General features: G+C 53.6%; 1 long non-coding RNA gene across 4 annotated transcripts; it reads right to left on the minus strand.

Moving 5' to 3' along the window:
- Positions 1-4103: 4103 nt before the first annotated feature.
- On the minus strand, positions 4104-15610 carry LOC135232329 (uncharacterized). 4 transcript variants are annotated; one of them, XR_010322886.1, is made up of 4 exons: positions 14671-15610; positions 13776-13825; positions 11599-11706; positions 4104-11178 (listed from the first exon to the last, which is right to left on the minus strand). It is a non-coding gene; the product is annotated as an uncharacterized LOC135232329 (long non-coding RNA). The 4 variants fall into 4 exon arrangements; XR_010322884.1 differs by lacking the exon at positions 11599-11706 and having other exon boundaries at positions 4105-9882; positions 11021-11178; positions 14671-15608; XR_010322885.1 differs by lacking the exon at positions 11599-11706 and having other exon boundaries at positions 13776-13828; positions 14671-15609.
- Between the last annotated feature and the right edge of the window lie 812 nt (positions 15611-16422).

The following is a 16422-nucleotide window of genomic DNA, read 5'->3' on the forward strand; positions in this document are numbered from 1 at the left end:
TGGGGCTGGTGAAGCAGCTGGAGCTTGGGGGCAGAGTATCAGAGAAAAGGAAGACTCACAGAAAAGGAGCTCAGAAATATGCACCGGAGTCTCTTGGCTGAACACCTAGCCACACATTTAAGGAGATATTTCACATGCTCTATGAGAACAGCCATTGAGGGGATGCAAGCAGAGCCAGTATTCTGGATTGCACAGTGCTAGAAAGCCTAGAATTTCTGACCAGCAAGAATGGAAAGACTACACTGAATATCCCAGGCATTCAATTCACATCCCAGAAACACTGTAATTTAGTATTAGGTCTAATCTAGCCCTAGAGTAAGAACCACTATAAACCTACGTAATAAAGCTTATAAACAAGCCTGAAATGACCAAACATCTCCCAGTAAATTAACTGCTTTCCAAAACAAAACTCTACACTCTCTAAAGAAATAGTAAAATCCGGGCTGTCAACACTGTAGTATCTACAATGCCCAGCTTACAATAAAAATTACTAGACATAGGGGGAAAAAATCAATAAAAACTGACCCTGAAGAGACCCGGATATTGGAATTAGCACACAAAGTCACTAAAACAGCTAATGTAAATAGATTTAAGTACTTATGGAAAAATCCCATCGTTAAAAATGAGAAGAGAGATCACAACAGACAAATGTGAAACTATAAAAGAGAATCAGATGAAACTCTGGAGCTAGAGAGCGTAATGTCTGAAATGAACATTTTGTCTGAAATGAAACATTCCGTGGATGGGCTTAACAGCTTATTGGAAATGGCAGGAGAAAGGCTCAGTGAGTTAGAAGCTGGCAACAGAAAATCTATCTAAAGAACAGAGAAAAATATATTTAAAATAAATAAACAGAGCCTCTGTGACCAAAGGAAAAAAATAGCATGAAATCAGACACATGTCTCTTTCAGAGAAAGAGTGGGCCAAAAGATTCAAGACTAATGGCCAAAAAAAAAAAAAAAAAACTAAATTTGTTGAAGATCATAAACTTACAGATTCAAGAAGCTCAGTGAACCCCAAGCAGGAAAAAAAAAAAAAAACCACAAAGAAGCCAACACCTAGGTACAGCACGATCAAACTGCTGAAGACCAAAGATGAAGAGAAAACCCTTCAAAGCAGACTCATTGCATGCTAGGGGAGAATGACACGGGCGGCGTTAGGCTTCTCATTAGAAACAGTAGGAGAGAGAAACCATGGAAATAAAAAACCATCAATCCAAAATTCTATATCTAGTGAAAATATCCTTCAAAACTGAAAGTAAAAAAGGATATCTTCAGATGAGCACAAATTGAGAGAAAGTGTCACCAGCACACCGGCAATCTGAAATGCTGAAGAAAGCCCTTCAGGCAGAAGAGACTCGATCCCCGTGGGAACCCGGGTCTACAGGAAGGACGCAGAGCGCCCTTGGTGACTATGGAACCATAAAGGCTGTGCTTTTTCAACTTTTAAGTTCATAAGAAGGTGTCATGAGCCTCCTGATATGACGCCCTGAGCCAAAGACCGCCTCACTCCAGGGTGTTTCTGTAGAAAGTGCGTCCGCCGAGTGGGATCGTGAGGGCACAGGGGACCAACCCAAACTGGGGAACGTTCTACAAAATAACTAATCTACTCTCCCCAAAATGTCAAGGTCAAGAAACACGGAGGGAGGCTGAAGAGTCATTCCAGGACAAAGCAGACTAAAGAGACGTGAGTGCTGAATGCAGTGGGTGAGACTAAGTTGTTTCCTGGACAAGGAAAAGGTAGTTATAAAGGGCACTATGGGTTCAGTTGAATAAACTGGAACGTGGACTGTGGATGAGTGAATGCTACTCTCTCCTGATTTTAATAGTTGCGCTGCAAAGGGTCACAGGGCTCCAACTCTCTCTCAAAGAGCTCAGAAAAATTTGTGTGTGTGTGTGTGTGTGTGTGTGTGTCTGTAGAGAGAGAGAGAGTATTGATGAATCTTGGTAAAGAATATATGGGAGTACCTTGCATTATTTTCTCCAAAGTTGAAACTGTGTAAAAATTAAGAGACTTAAAATAGTAATTTCAATAAAAATTAATTATGGGATAGCTCTTCCATATCTGTGTCTGCCCACAAGTGAGCCTGGCATGTGTGGTTGGCCACAGAGCATGTGCTGGTTGAAGGAATGAGTTCCGGGTTAAGGAATTCACCAGAAGTTCAGCTGGAAGCCAGACATGGGAGGCCAGGCCCAGCTCAGCTGCTCAGTGCCCCAGAGATGCTGGCCTCCAGATGCCCTCCCCGGCCAGTAAGACACAGGTGGGGTCTCTCTCTTTTCCCCTCTCTCTCTGTCTCTGTTTTCTCTCTCTCTCTCCCTCCCTTCCTTTCCCCCATCCCTCTCTCTTTCTCTCTCCCTCCCTCTCTCTCTCCCTCTCTCTCTCTTCTCTCCCCACCATTGGAAGAAAAGCTGCTTTCCCTGGTGACCAGCCTGCTGGACGATAGAAGGGCAGTGAGTTGTCACTGCACCTTCCTGAAGGATCATCACAGCCAAAGTGAGCCATGGCCAGACTCTGCCCACAGGCCTGGCTGAGCACAGCTTTTGTCCACGGTGCCATATGATAAATAGAGCCAAGCCCGGATGTCACTGCTCCAGGACATGCACGCGCTGTTCCTGGCACATCCCCAGGACTGGGCACTGGCTCATAAGTCACCCTGTGCTGCTGACTCCCCTGGTGCCTGGTGTCCCCAGGTGGGCTGGAAGCCCCTGCAGGGGTGGAGACCCCGCTGTCAGCTCCCCTCACCCACCTCCACCCTGGGCACAGGGTCCAGGCTGCCGGGGGCTTAATGATCAGCACTGGGAGGAGGGGGGCAGGGTGATGGCTCCCAGCCCTGACAAACCACGTCTGGGTGCTGCATACCCCTCCTCCCTGTGCCTAGCGAGAGAAGCCCCCGGAGCCCCCAAAATGCACACCCTGCTGTTCCTCGGCTGGACAGCTTCTGTTCAAACATAGCCCCTCCTTTCACTGGCATCCGGTTAGTAAGGAGTTGTCTTCGTCGTCTGGGGTGGCGTAATGAAGCACCACAGGCTGGGTGGCTTCACACAACAGAGGTTTATAGTCTCATAGTTCTGGAGTCTGGGCGTCACTGAGCCGTGCTCTCTCCGGAGGCTCTAGGGGAGCAGCCTCCTGTCTCTCCCGGCTCCTGATGGCCCCAGGCATTCCTTGCTTGTGGCTGCAGCACCACTGCCAGCTTCCTACGGTCTCTGTGTGTCTTCTCCTGTTCTTGTAAGGATGCCACTCGTATGGGATCAGGACCCACCCCACCACAGTATGACCACATGTTAACCTCACTGATCACATCTGCAAAGACCTGAAGTCCAAACAAGCTCACTTTCAAAGGTACCAGGGTTAGGACTTTGTTATGGATTGAATTGTGGCCCTCAAAATGTGTGTCAACTAGGCTAGGCCCCGACTCCCAATGTTGTGAGATTGTCCACAATTTTGTGACCTGATGTGATTATCCTACACGTTGTAAATCCTAACCTTTATGATGTTAATGAGTCAGGGTTAGAGACAGTTATATTAATGAGGCAAGACTCGGTCTACAGGATTACGTTGTATTTTGAGTCAATGTTTTTTGAGATATGAAAGACAGAATCAAGCAGAGAGGAGAGGGACTTCAGATCACCAAGAAAGAAGAGCCAGGAGCTCTGGCACTCTTTTGACCTGGGACCCCTGCACTGAGAAGCTCCTAGACCAGGGGAAGATTGATGACAAGGACCTTCCTCCAGAGCTGACAGAGAGAAAGCTTTCCCCTGGAGCTGGCCCTGTGTTGAACTTCTAGTCTCCTAGACTATGAGAGAATAAACTTCTGTTGTTAAGGGCATCCACTCGTGGTATTGCTGTTACAGCAGCTCTATATAACTCAGACAGACTCAGAATAGATTTGGGGGGACACGGTTTGATCCATAACAGGAGGGGTGGCCCAATCGGCCAGCACATTCTCCTGCAAGTGTGGTGGCCACAAGCCTTCCTCTCTGCGGCCACTTGCCCGTCTCCGAGGCTCTGGATGCAGCTGTGAATTAAAATAGTTTGAAAACAGGGTTTTATTTACATTCATGCAGCCATACCAGAGTAGGGTGGGTCCTAAACCCAATCACTTCTGAGTCTTAAAAAGAGCAGACTAAATGCAGAGGCACACACGGGGGAAGGCGGACGCCCTGTGAGAATCGTCCACAAGCAAAGGAATGCTCAGGCCTCCGACAGGGAAGGAATGGGTAGGTTTTTTAGCCTCCAGAAATGTGAGAAAGTACATTTCTGTTCTTTAAAGCCACCATGTGTGGCATTTGTGTTACTGCAGCCCAGATAACTAGGACAGGTGCCGTCTCTCCTTGCCGCCCGGGGGACAGCGCAGGGAAGGTTCAGGATCAAGGGACCACTCAAGCAACAGTGGAGTTAATGGGAACTGGTTCATGACTGGGGCGGGCCGCCCCATCAGTCCCGTCCACACGCTTACAGGTGGCGCAACAAGGTGGCTGGCAGCCCAGGCTTTTGAGATTTTTTGGTAATTCTGATTAGGCTGGGAAACTCCCAGCCTACTGAGGGCCAAGCACAGCCTGGCAACTCGGAGCCTGGACTTGGCACTGGACCTGCTGGAATCTCACTCCCCTACTTGCTCACCGGTGACTGTGGGCACCATCTATCAGCTCTGTTCCCTGTTGTTAAGAGGGGCATCATCCCCAGGTGCTGCAGGGGTTAACGGAGAAGATGTGTGTCAAGACCCACCATGCGCCTGGCCCTGGGCAGCCTCGACCGACGCTGGCTGCTGTGAGTGCTGCGGGTAACCAGATGAGCGGCTAGGGTGTGTGTAATTTCTCAGCAGAATGGTCTCCATTCCATTACATGGAAGGCAAGATGGCAAGGGGGGAGAAGGTCACCCTTCCCCAGGCGAGCCAAGCTCTCTGGGTGCGGGACTTAGACGATCTCCCCTGTCCCTGCCATTTGTGTTCCTGCTCCATGGGGGGATACCATGCAACCTTACAAGGCCCCAGTCGGGCCATCTGGCTCTGTCACCGAGGGTGACGATGGAGGGGCAGATGGGATGAGAGAAGCTGGCTGCAGGTGAGGATCTCGCTCTGGGCACCTATCACAGCCGGAGCCTCGGCGGCCCATCTCCCCAGAATCACTAACTATTGTGGGAATGGCTGCAGCCCAGGCCCCTGAAGGTGGGACCACTGCCCTGTGGTCAAATCCTCAAACAACACTTGGAGGCGGATGATGGGAGAGCTGTGTCCTTAGGCTCTGCCTGGGAGAGGAGGTTCCGGAGGGCAGCTTGGATGTGCTCTCTGCATCAGACCAGTTTGAGAGTCACTCCAGAAGGAAGTTCTCTCCAAGGAGCAAGGCTTCCTGTCAGTCAGCGCTGAATGCTGAGTCTGGAGGTAGGGCAGCCCCCATGCTGGAGGGTCAGGTGAGGTCTCTGGGGTTTGAAAGAAGGATATCACAGAAGTTACAGGTGAGGGACGTGGGGCTCAAAGGACCCTGATAGGCCACAGGACGGGGCATGAGGGCAGGGCAGCAGTAGGCAGGGTGTAGGGGCAGGGCATGGGGACAGGGCAGCAAAAGACAGGGTGTGGGGACAAGATGTGGGGACGGGACAGCAGTAAACAGGGCATGGGGACAGGGCTTGGGGACAGGGTGTGGGGACAGGGCAGCAGTAGACAGGGTGTGGAGGAGGAGCATGGGGGCAGGGCGTGGGGACAGGGTGGGGGGACAAGACAGCAGCGGACAGGGTTTGGGAATGGGATAGCAGTGGACAGGGTGTGTGTGGAAGATCTGCGTGCATCGGGGATGCAGGCAGGGCTAGTCCGCTGTATGCAGTCAAGGACTGTGGAAAGTCGACCAGGTTCAGTTCCTGGTTGTGGCAGGCTTCGCACCAAGTCATTGGGCTGAGCAGGGCCCACCTCCCCTGAGGTCCCAGCCCAGCTGTAGGCGTCCCAGAGACCCTCCCACGTGTAGCCAAAAGGTGCCGGGTGGGTCACAGACACATTTCAGATCCCAGCCAAGCACAAACTCCTTCCTCAAGGCTCCTGAAGTGCCACAGTGCGCTGGGCGGGGGACAGTGGGGAAGACGCAGACACATGGTCCCCACGGCCCCCACCGGCCGTGGGCCAGAGACAACGCTCGCACAGGCGCCAGCGCCGTTGCTGTGGGCTGACCGGAAGCTGGAAGCTGCTGGTCAGTTGTTGTCGTTGTTAGTTGCCATCTAGCTGGCCCCCAACGCATGGAGACCCCACGCACAATGGAACAAACGTCTGGTCCTGCGCCATCCCCAAGGTCACTTAGAGACCAGACTGCTGAGGTCCATAAGGTTTTCACTGGCCGACTTTGGCAGTAGATCACCTGACCTTTCCTCCCAGTCTGGCTCAGTCTAGAAGCTCTGCTGAAACCTGTTCAAGATTGTAGCACCACACAAGCCTCTACTGGCAGACGGGTGGTGGCTTTGTAAGAGGTGCACTGGCCGGGAACCGAACTCGAGTCTCCCGTGTGGAAGGCAAGAATTCCACCACTGAACAACCACGGCCCCAGCCAACAGCTGTCATTGTTGTCAGGTGCCGTGGAGTCACCCTATCCACACAGAACCAGACGCTGCCCTGTCCTGCCCCCTCCTCACAGTCATTGCTGTTTCAGCCCATTGTTGCAGCCTCTGTGTCAACCCATCTCACTGAGGGTCTTCCTCTTTTTCACTGACCCTCTACTTCACCAAGCATGATGACCTTCTCCAGGGACTGGTCCCTCCTGACAACACGTACAAAGTGTGTGAGACAAAGTCTCGCCTTCCTCACCTCTGAGGAGCATTCTGGTTGTACTTCCTCCAACACTGATTTGTTCCTTCTTTCGGCAGTCCATGGTATATTCAATATTCCTCACCAACGCCCTAATTCAAATACATCAGTTCTTCTTCGTACTTTCTTATTCATTGTCCAGCTTCCCAATGCATATGAGGTGACTGAAAATACCACGGCTTAGGTCAGGTGCACCTTAGTCCTCAAAGAGACATCCTTGCTTTCTAACGTTTGAGAGAGGTCTTTTGCAGCAGATTTGCCCAATGCAGTGCAGCGTTTGATTTCTTGACTGCTGCTTCCGTGGGCGTTGACTGTGGGTCCAGTTCAACCGCTGGCTGCCCTTAATTCCATTAGACCCTGTTCCAGGCCCACAATGGACCTGGAGCTGAGCGGGCCAGGGCCCTGCTCTGAGACTCTGCAGTCACGCAAGGCTGGTGGGACCTGAACCCAGAGAGCTTGCACTGAAGGCTGGGGGGACAGGGGAAAAGGGAGGTCAGGAGGCCCAGCACCCCGGACACTGGGGTGGCGCATGGGGCTTCACTCAAGACAGAGAGCATCGCACTACCTTGCAGGCCTCCTCCCCGCTCCGGGCAGGCCTAAGAGCCAGGTCGTAAGAAGTTAATGGCTCTATTATGGGGAACAGCCTGATGGAGTTGGGGGCCCGGCAAATTCAAAGGACGCTGTGATTTGTCAAGGCTGCAGCCGAGAATTTTTCTTTAATCTTAATTAAGCAGCGGGTACAAAAAGCACAGTAAGCGAACTCCCTCAGGGGCAAGGACCTTGTGATCACTGCTGTGTTTTCGGAATTGGGCCACTCCGTCTCTCATGCTCAGGCAAGAGCTGGCCCTGCTATGGCCCTGGAGAGGGAAGACGGTGGGGGAAGGTGAGGAGAGGGCCCGCGAGGGGCTCAGGTGTCCACCGCAAGCCGCCCGACCCCAGCCTGGCCCCATACCTTCTCATCCTCTGCTGAGAACCCACCACCCGGAGCCCCATGTCCGCGGCTGGGCAACGGGCTAGGGCTGCAGCTGTTGATCTTTTTGCAACTGTGGGGGTTTAGGACACAGGTTTCCGGGAATCGTCACCGATGATCACAGCAGCCATTGCTGTTTCTGCTGGCCTTGCTGAGTACAAAAGGCAGCGTGGTCCAGCGGGGGGCAGGCTTCCGATTGCCCACGTGCCTTCTGACCAGCCTCTTCCACCTGGGCTGCGTACCATGTTGACAGACTCTGGCACTGGGTTACGCTGCCTAAGAGCTACATCAGATAGCCTTGGTTCTGTTTCCTAAACATATCCGAACTCTTCCAAGGAGGGGCCCAGGGACCCAGCAGTTCCTATTTCAGAGACTCATTTAGTGACAAATCAGGCAAATGGGCAAAGGCTCGGCAAGCCCCCACAGCAAGGACGCTCACTGCTGTGCCGTTTGTCAGTCGCTGTGGAGTCGGTTCCGACTCGTGGCGACCCCACGTGTGTCCGAGTAGAACTGTGCTCCAGAGAGTTTTCAGTGGCTGGTTTTTCAGAAGTAGATTACCAGGCCTTTCTTCCAAGGCACCTCTACGTGGACTGGAGCTGCCAACCTTTTAATTACTAGCTGAGAACGTTCACCATTTACACCACCTGGGGACGTCACTGTGTTTTTGTAAGAGGAAAATTGAAAACAACTTGCATGTTTTCCAGGGCAGGGTTGGTGGCATTGATCAACATGTCCACAGGGGACTCACAGTAGCAAGGGACCAGCGCAGGGTGGGGGGTCGCAGTGGGTACTGGCTCAGCAGGAGGTCTGAGCCGAACCCCGAGGAGGGAGAGCTTTCCCTCCCTGACGTCTCTGGGCAGTGCTATGAGGCAGTGCCAATAAGCCCATTTTTCCCATCAGGAAACAGAAGCTCAGAGGGTCCCTGCCTTGGCCAAGGTCATGGAGTGTCCAAGGCCAGCCACCCAGTGGCAGAAGCAGTGTTCACAGCAAGCCCGATTTGGAAATTGGAGTTAGCGGTGACTGGGTGCAGCCGAGAAAGTGACCACATGGCGCTGCGTTTATGAAGGTGGAAAGATGCTGTCATGGATTGAATTGTGTCCCCAAAAGTACGGATCGGCTTGGCTAGATGATTCCCAGTGTTGTGCGGTTGTCCTCCATTTTGTGCTCTGATGTAATTACCCTCCGTTTTGTGATGTGTTATAAATCCTAACCTCTGCATGTTAACAGGCAGGATCAGTGTGGGGTGTGTCTTGAGTCACAGACTTATAAGAGATTGTGACTCAGGTCACACCCTTACTCAAGTCACAGCCTTTCTCAAGTCACAGCCTTGCTTGAGTCACACCTTTTATCTCACAAAAGGTAAAGGAGAGAGAAGTGAGCAGAGAGAAGCGGGACCTCACCAACTCCAGGAAAGAATAGCTGGGAGCGGAGAGTGTCCTTTGGATCCAGGGTCCCTGTGCTGAGCACCTCCTAGACCCGTAGGAAGATTAATGCCAAGACAGAGGGAGAGCTCCAAGGAGTGCCAAGCCCACAGGTGTTGAAAGGAGACAAGGGCCTTCGCTCAGAGCTGACAGAGATAGAGAGCCTTTCCCTAGAGTTGGCGCCCTGAATTCAGACTTCTAGACTCCTAAACTGTGCGAAAGTACATTTTCTGCGCTTTTAAGCCACCTGCTTGCGGTGTGTCTGTTATCACTAGAGAGCTAAGACAGCCGCCTACAGAGCCATGTGTGGGAAATGGCAGTTACAAACGTGTAAGTGCAGAACCACCCGAATCCGTGGCCAACACACACAAACACGCACAGAAACTGGGTGGGGAGGGCAGTGGGGGATCAGGATTTCTTTCTTCATTGTTGTCGTTCGTTGCCATCAGGTTGACTCTGGTTCATGGAAGCCTCCTGTGCGACAGGATGAAACATCGCCTGGTCCTGTGCCGTCTTCACGATGGTTGGCGTGCTCAAATCCGTTGTTGCAGCCACTGTGCATTCGAATGCCTTCCAGCACTATACCAGACAATGTTCTGCTGTGATTCATGGGGTTTCCACTGGCTGATTTTCTCAAGGATTGCCAGGCCTTTCCTCCTAGTCTTAGTCTGGAAGCTCCACTGAAACCTGTCCACCATGGGTGACCCTGCTGATATTTGAAATACAAGTGACATGGCTTCCAGGATCACAGCAACACGCAAGCCACCACAATACGGCAAACTTACAGACAGGTGCTGGTCTGTCTTTGTACTTTCTGCATATTCTGAATTTTTTTTTGCAATTATTGTGTATTAGTTTTATAATTAGAAGAAAACAATAAGGCTATTTTTAAGGGCTGGCAGTTGGCACCTCAAAGCAGATATCGGGGAGCTGAAGCCAGCTGCAGGGTGAGTCACTGGCAGCACTATATTTAGTGGCCTGGCACTAACGGGCTTGAAGTCATGGACAGGCCCAGGGACTAACCCCACCTGAGCTGACCAGCCCCCATCAAGAGCACAGGCCCCTCCCCCCCAAAAGGTCCCTGGAAGGAAGGCCCGGGGCAGGGAAGGGTGTGGGCAGAGGGCAGAGGGCTGGCTCCCAACGATGATACATGGGATGGTCACTAACACACAGAGCGCCCTTCTGTGCCCCCGCTGCTCTCTGCCAGCACCCCCACTTAGAAACACACCTAAATGCCGCACCTCCACCAGGGTGGGGTGGGTGGAGGGGGGATAAAGCACAGCGTCCCTTCTGAGCAGCACAAACGGTTTGTGCTTCTCTATTAACCAAAAGGCTGGCAGTTAGAACCCCCAGCAGCCAAAGAAAGGCCTGGTGATCTGCTGCCATAAAGACTACAGCCAAGACAACCCTATGGAGCAGCCCTACTCTATAGTGCATGGGGACTACCTGAGTCAGAAATGACTGGTTGGCAACGGCGTTGGTCCATTTTGGGAAGGAAAACTGCCCCAGCACAGAGGAATGATTCCACCCAGTTGTGTGGGGCAATTCCAGGCAGTGTGCTCACTGAGCTGGGTGTCCACCATGGGAAGACGCTGCTGGAGCCACATACACCCACCCTGTGACATAGCCCAGCAGGGGTGGGGCTGTGGCCCCTGGACACTAGAAACAATCCCCTGCTTTTTGCAGCTAAGTTCTCCACCAGAAGCTGGAGTCTGACACTGGTTTCTGCCTGTTAGGCTCAACTCCCACCTCTACCCTGGGTGAGTCCACTTCCCCCCTCCCCAGGGTCCTCCCAGGCCCTCCTCGGGGGTCCAGCTGGCATGAGAGGCCCTCTGGCCTCCGCTCACTTGATAGATGGACAGAGTATGGAACACGACGCCGTCACAGCAGGCCCCGTGGCAACGCTGCAGGGTGGCAGGTGATTGTCTGAAATGGAACATTCACCCCTCGGTCGTTCATCATTAGAGGCGGAGGTCAGCAGTGCCTGGTCACAGCCATCCATCACCTGTGGGTGGTGGTGTTGTCTGAAGCCCCCTCCCCAGGAAGCCCCTGGCAAGCAGAAGGCCCAGCCCCAGCCTGCGCACTCGCTTGGAGATGCCTTTTAAAGAGCTGCCCTACACGGGGACTTAACTGAAGTGTAACAAGCCATCTAATATGTGTCTAAAGGATGTAGTCCTCCTGGAATTAGCCATCATTCAAGTAATGACTTTGCTTTCTCGGCCACAGCTCCACCTCCCCTAATGGCCGCAGACCCGAGCTCCAGCACACTTCCATTTATCTGCCCGTTCAAGGTAAATGGGGCGGAAGCAGGGATGGATTAGCCAATAAGCAAGGTAAGCACGGAGCTTACCTTGCTTGCCAAATTATCTGTAGTGAAATTGTTCACTACCAATTAGTAAGTAAGCACAAGTAAGCCCGTGCTTACCTTGTTTACTGGGTCATCCGCTCCTGTCAGGGATTGTAAATTTAAGAAGAGGCTTTGATTCTGTAGGAAGGTGCTGTGGGTTGGGAGAGAGACAGGTGGCAGCCATCCCTAGAAGCAGAATCTTTGATGTGGTGAAAAATGTGACCTTGTTCACTACACATGATCTGGTAAGCAAGGTAAGCACCGTGCTTACTTTGTCTATTGGATAATACGCCCTTGGGCAAGACAACCAGTCCTGGGTGCTCACTAGGTCCCATATCGCCTCCTCCTTCCTGGGTGTGTGGATTCTGACTCGTGGTGACCCCACATGTGCAGAGTAGAACTGCTCCATAGGGTCATCAAGGCTGCGACCTTCCAGAAGCAGATCGCCAGGCCTATCTTCTGAGGTTCCGCTGGATGGGTTCGAACTGCCAACTTTTCAGTTAGTAGTCAAGCGCTTACCCATTTCAGCCACCTAGAGGTCACCATGAGTCTGAATTGACTAGATGAAATTGTTTTTTTTTTTTTTAATTGGGGGTTTGTGGAAGCGACTTTCCCAGCCCGCTGGGCAGCTGTGTGAGTTGTCTGAGCAGTGAGGTGTGGGACATGGGCAGAAGCCTGCCGCAAGACCCTCTGTCCCTCTGTCCCTGCTTCAGGGCCCTCTGTCCCTCTGTCCCTGCTGCAGGACCCTCTGTCCTTCTGTCCCTGCCACAGGGACAGAGCCAGGGCTCAGATGCAGAGCACAGGACAATGTGGCTGGATGCTGGCTCAGGTGCGGAGGATCACTGCCCTCTGGAGCAGCTAGGCCCAGAGCAGCCTCTGCGTGTGAGAATTAGGCCGGGGTCCTTTTGACCACTGAGGAGGGGGCAGCTGGGTACCCCCCGGGACGAAGCCCGCCCCTTTGAATGCACTGCACTGAGCCCCCACAGCTTGCCAGGTCGGGGCACAGGCCAAGAACACAGACAGTCGGAAAGAAACCTCAGAGCTGTGTCCAACATCTCCATTTACCAATGAGGGGACAGATTTAGGGAAGGGAAGGTGCCTTCTTAGGGACTCCCAGCCAGGTGCACACAGAGCCCTGTTTGAACTGCTCAGACCCCAAGCCCAGGCCCCCACTGCCTCCGAGGTGGGCATTCTAGAGGCTGTTGCCCATCAGGGTGGAAGGAGTCAGGGGTCGCCTGAGCTCAGAGGCATTCTTGCCCTGTCTCTACTCTCCCTTCTAGCCTTTCTGGCCATTTCCCAGTGACTGTCGCCCCCCAGGCATCCACTGAGGTTGAGGACTTTCCTAAGGGGAGCAAGCAGGGCATAGTCACCATCTCAGGCACGTTTCTGAGGTCTCCACGCTGGCTTTTTTGGGGGTTGGGGGAGGGCAGGTCAGGTTTATCCAAATCAAAAACTCACCGGGGATTTGTAGATGGTGGGAAAGCCTTCAGCAAGCACTTATGGAGCACCTGCTGTATGCTCAGCACTCTGGGTGACCCACGAATCCTGAGACTGTTCTGAAGGCCGGCTGATGCCCAGGAAGTATGTGAGCAGCTGGCTCCTTTTTTGGTCTCATTTCAGCCTTCTATGATCGCTATCTTGTCATCTTTTCAGAGTCCCGGGGTCTATGTTACACCCCCCGTCCCACTGCCTTTTGGTGCTCAGGTTCTGCCCACCGTATCCCAGAAGGAGGGTGGGCTGTCTCTCTGCGAACCTCAGAGACAAGCTGCTCCCCTCTGCCTGCAACGTCGGGCCACTGGACCACAGATGGGTCAGTCACCTGTCCAGCCAGAACCTCAGTATGAGACCAAGGCAGCTTCACCAGCAGTGACCACAGCTGTGTGGTCTGGGGCTGGCTCAGTGGCTGGCCTGAGCCCCCACCAGGAAGTGGAAAAGGAAGCTGACCCTAGGGACTCCCCAGGAATCAGCTTCTGGCTTGGGTGTAGGGCTGATCCCTCCCTCTGTTCTCAGCATCTCCCACCCAGAGCCCAGAGCAGGGCAGGTATCACCCCGCCCCCCCAACACTCCAATAGCCTTGGGAAGGGCAGCACCACCCTGGCGACCATCCATCCCCACCTCCCCAAATGCCAAGATGGCACCCTGGAATCGAATCAGCTCTCTCCAAAGCACATTGTGTGCCTCCCAGAGCCTCCTTGGGGGGCTCCCTTCCAAAATACACCTCCCTCCCCTGCAGCCCCCCCACCCCCCGCACAGACCTCCACAGAGGGAAGGGGTGTTGGTGCTTCCTCAGATGTGGCATCTTCGTCTGCTTTCAACGTGAAAAATAGGAAATTACAGAGGTGTTGACAGGCTGGTTAAAAATAGTCCCATCTATTAAAAGCTGAAAACATAGTGAGAACTGGGGGGCTGGGGGGGCGTTAGGAAGTGGGGTCCTGCTGCCTCCTCCCTGCAGGGGTACAGCTGTTGCTGTGAAAGTGAGCGCTCCCCAAATACTGTGGCTGAGCCCAAAGCACTGCCTCCATCCTTGCTGCTCCACAGGGGAAGCCCCTTAACCAGCCAGGAGGCCAGTGTGTGCCCACCTTGTCATTTTGACTAGGAGTGTGATTTCCCAATGAGTCAGCTCTGATTAGGTACCATCTATCGCCTTTTTTTTTTTTTAGTGTGTTATTGCTTTAAAAATAAATAAATAAAACACAATGCAGCCTTCATTCCAAACAGGTGCCATAAGCTTGGGTTGGTCTCTTTTCTCCATGGCAAACTCTGCCTGTGTTCCAAGGCAGCCTGGGGGTCCTGAGATGGCAGTCTTAGAGTGGGGAGGGGAAGCTTCCCACACAGGTCTGAGTTGCAGAAGCCATGCTGGGGAAAAGACTACCCCTCCACCATCCCTGCAGAAGCCAGAGCCACCACTCGAGGCACACGACCCCCACCTGAGACCCCCAAGACTCCCCATCACCCTCAGGCCCATGCCTTTTCCTGCACACACCATCCTGGGTTGTGCCCCCCAGCCCTCTTGCCCCATCTCCCAGCCCTCTGCATGACTTTCCCAAAAGTGAGTGACTTGTCTGAGCCTCTGGAGCCCCACCTTGTGGCACCTTTCCATTCCCGGGAAGCCCCTCCTCTGTGGAACCTGCCTCAATCTCCCTGGCTTACCTCTCCCATCGGGCTCCACACAGCCCTCAGTGTGCCCCTCCGTTGAGCCCACGCAGCTCCCTTCCCTGCCTTGGCATTTGTCGTCGGCCACCAGGATCGCCAGGCCAGTATTTGTTGTCCAAATGGTCAGTGCACTCACAGACCCTGAGCACTCTTGCGCCCACTTGTCAGCAAGGTCCTCTATTTTAACCTTCTCTCCAGGGTCTCTGCTGAAGTGCTAGGATCACCGCCACCACTACTGGGAGCACTTCCCACCTCAGGTGGGGCAGAGTCCCCTCGGGTGCACTCAGGGGTCTCCTCTCCCTGCCCTCAAGCTACCCCTGGCTCCTCTGCTTCCTCTCTGCCCCTCATGCCCTGACATGCAGAGTTTCAGTAGAGAAGCTGAGACACAGCACCCGCCAGGCCATTCCCTACCACACCCTATTCCCACAACATTCCCTCCACCCACACACTGCCCCCCACGCCATGACGGCCAGGCCACACTACTGCCTGCCCTGCCCCACCCCTGCCCCGCCACCACGTCACATCGCCACCGTGCCGAGCCACTTCCTGCTCTAACATGCACACTGTCCATCCTGCCCCACCCCACCCCACCATGCCCTGCCACACACCATGCTCCATGGCCTCGGTCCTGTCCTCATCACTCTCCCTGGGCAGCTGCAAGAGCCCCTCACTGGTCTCTCTGTTTTGAGGGTCCACATGTCAGCAATTCCTCTTCACCATGACTGTATTTACCTCATGAGGCACAGTCCAGACCGCATCACTCCCCTGCTCTACAGCCCTCCATGGCTCCCTAGGAACCAGGACAAGGCCAAGTCCTGGGGCAGACATTCAAGTCCTATTGAGTCAGCCCTAACCAGGAGCCCAGCCACGCTCCTCCACTGACCAAGCCACCTGTCCCCTTCTTTCTGCCACTCCCAGCACTGTCTCTGTGCCTGGACCCTCAGTTCTTTCTGCTACACCCACCCTAAAGCTAAGCCCAGGCTCCACTTCAGTGAGACACCCTGACTCTTGAAGTCAGTGGTCCCCTGGATTTGGGGGTACCAGCCTCATTTTTAGTTTTTTTATGAATCATCATAGTGAGCTTTTCTTGGGCACCCCCACCCCAGGTTCCAGGCCCTGGGCCGAGGGTGTCACCTATACTATAACCTCAGCCACATGAGGCTGGGACCTGGGCCTGTGGAGGTCAGAACTTGTTTGCTGAATGAATGAATGAACAAATGAAGAAGCTATTGGTGCAAGCTAGCTCTACTCTGGCCAGGACTGCTTTAGCATCAGGGGGTCCCAGGACTCTTGGAGACCATTCTGATGCCAGTACCTGGCCACACAGCTCTGCACATGTTTCACATGCTTGGATCCCAGGCACCACCTCCTAATCTGTTCTGGGGGTGCTGGCGCTCACTGCCAGCTCTCCTCCCCAGCTCCCTGCAGGGCTGCAGCCTGCCCTCCTGCCAGCTGGAGGGAAACTTGAGTGAGGAGCCAAGGGGGAAGGAGCTGCAGACAACGAGCTCCGGAATGTGCACTTGAGCTCCACTTCACTGCCAGCTGTTTAAAAACGGGAGGAAAAGATTAAAAATGAGCCGTTGAAATGGCCTTGAGTAAGCCCGTCAGCAGGCCAAGTGTGTGGACTAATACAATTTCTGCCTCCCTGCTCTGAAGTGCACGGGCTGGACAGCCGAGGCCTCGTCAGGGCTGGGAGATGGAGTGTGCAAAGCAGGGCCGCCCGCCTCCCTCCACGGCCACTTGTAAATG

The sequence above is a fragment of the Loxodonta africana genome, chromosome 9, assembly GCF_030014295.1.
Source record: "Loxodonta africana isolate mLoxAfr1 chromosome 9, mLoxAfr1.hap2, whole genome shotgun sequence".
Taxonomy (NCBI): domain Eukaryota; kingdom Metazoa; phylum Chordata; class Mammalia; order Proboscidea; family Elephantidae; genus Loxodonta; species Loxodonta africana.